Source organism: Drosophila erecta, unplaced genomic scaffold, assembly GCF_003286155.1.
Source record: "Drosophila erecta strain 14021-0224.00,06,07 unplaced genomic scaffold, DereRS2 tig00000307-arrow-arrow-pilon, whole genome shotgun sequence".
Taxonomy (NCBI): Eukaryota; Metazoa; Arthropoda; class Insecta; order Diptera; family Drosophilidae; genus Drosophila; species Drosophila erecta.
In genome coordinates this window covers 347074-349364 of record NW_020825221.1, presented here as the reverse complement: position 1 = coordinate 349364, position 2291 = coordinate 347074, and the positions used below count along the sequence as shown (strand labels likewise).

Here is a 2291-nt window from a genome sequence, read left to right as displayed (position 1 = left end):
TTAAAAATATTTGACTGAAAGACCAAATGTTTTAAAAAATAAATGATAACCAATCATTAAAGAGTGTTCTATCTGAACGATCTATCTATCTGTTCTATCTAACGATATTTATTACATTGACTTCAAAAACCAAACAATAAATTCAAATATTTTAATACTTTATCCTTAGATAGATTCTTACAATCGAAATCAACAAATTAAGTTAAATAAAATAGTTTCTGATGCAGAATTCGGATAAACAGAAACTAAAAGTTTAAAATGACGATATGCCAAATGACAGGGAAAATGGCCCATAATGTCTCTCATCAAAGTTAATTAAGAAAAGAAAATTTAAATAATGGATATCATTAACATGATAACATGATCAGCGAATTTACCAAGCGTTAGGAGACATCGGTAACGAAAAATCACCCAAAACACGTTGCTAACATTACTGCGTTCTGCCAAAAACGCAATCTCAACGTACGTTAAGAAACTAACCGCTAAAATGCGATCGGTGAGATAGGGGTATATACAATATTGTAATTACGTACAGACCTAAAATAATAATTATTTAATATAATTTTCAAAAAAATGTTTATTATCTTTACACACGTTTAAAAATAAAAATAAAAAATATAATTCGATTTTAATTCTCAAAACTAAAAATATTTTCCAATGATATTGGGCTATTATTGTCATCACCATAGTCTTCAAAATCAAGAGCATCATTACCGTTTGGAGGAATAAGCGCGCCGTTAAATACATCTTCCAATTGGTCTTCTAGACCCATATTTGTGGCAATTCCGTAAATTAAGCGCAATAGTACAAGTCCAATAAAATTCGGGGTGCTTACATCGTTTTTTTGGCTTCTCAGCAGCTGCCTTGAATCTTCTAATATCATGTTTTTTTTAACAATTGGCGTCATATTTATATCCTTGCCGTTTATTATATTTTGACTTGAAGTTGAACTACAACAAGTTACAATTGCGACAACGGCAGTAATCCAGAAAATGATGAGCATCATATTAGTTTAAATGTAAAAGTTGCTATGTAGACTGAAACTTAAAGTCAAATGTTCCCATCTTAATTTTGTGGGACGAGCTATATGCATACGATCATATACATATACATATACATATATTTATGTACATATATCATATAAAGAAACCGGTTAAGAAAGGCATGATGGTAACGCAAGCTTCGTCGAAATATAAACAAACCAACAATTTTATTCTTTGCAAGTCCGATAGCTAGTTGAATAGCTAAATATCCTAATTTTTGTGAAGCAACATAATTTCAAAAAAAAATATTGGCAAAGAAAATTAATGCATTTTTATTTATAATAAGACTTACTACAGAGCGATTTATATATTAAATTAATGTAACCCATTTTTTAATATTTTTCTTATTTACATATGTATTTTTCAGAACTTCTTTCCTTTCCGTGAAATTGCTGTGACACACTTTTTTGATAATCTAATGAGAGCGGAACATATAAACGAACACTCTAAGCAGCTTGAGATATGACGAGCACAGCAGCGGTCAGTCCGACCGCAGTTTTCCTTGCTTCCTGACGCTCGCTGTTACTTCCAGTCTACTGGCTGGCTCGGCCCTATTAGCCTTCTAGACCCAATGCAAAAGAATTGGCCATCGCAATGGCTACTGATAATGATTTCACCATTACGCCTAATGCTCGTACAGTAGTGTATTATAGAGTGAGACCCGTTTTGCCACAGCATAATAGTAGCCGTGGAACTACCTACTTCTACCACTTATCTCCGCACACTCTGGGTAAATTGAACATCTAATTGTATTAGGTGACTCTAATCCTCCATCACTATCCTGGTGATCAATATGTTTGTTTCACTAGATTGCCACCTATTACAAAAGCTAGGAAAATGTAGCCGTGCTCCCGTTGTCACTTTGAGCCGGGGCAGACCCAGAACAACAAATCGAAAAAGTTCGTCCTATTTTCTGCTCCTAGTTTTGGCGTATGACCATAGCAATAGTAAAAAATGAAATTCTGGGCTCTTAGTTGTAGCTGGATTAATTAATTGACAGTCAAATGAGCGATGAGCACATTATACTTTTAATGTGCTACGCTACGACTCTCGCTTGCTTTTCTTTAATTTTGATTATATTTGTACTTTGAAATTATACTATAATTATTATTTAAGTTTGAAGTGAGTGAGACTATAATAAATGTTAGCTTACTTTTATAGTATAAAAACACGATTTGTATTTAGCGTTTTTAAACGAATAAATTTTTTGTATTATTAGAGGGAGAATCTGCATCGATGCGCATATGC

At 32.8% G+C, this 2291-nt stretch overlaps 1 long non-coding RNA gene across 2 annotated transcripts; it reads left to right on the top strand.

The window, feature by feature from the left end:
- Positions 1-682: 682 nt before the first annotated feature.
- On the top strand, positions 683-1896 carry LOC113564684. 2 transcript variants are annotated; one of them, XR_003408241.1, is made up of 3 exons: positions 683-1170; positions 1411-1773; positions 1853-1863. It is a non-coding gene; the product is annotated as an uncharacterized LOC113564684 (long non-coding RNA). The 2 variants fall into 2 exon arrangements; XR_003408240.1 differs by having other exon boundaries at positions 1411-1896.
- The last annotated feature ends 395 nt before the right edge of the window (positions 1897-2291 follow it).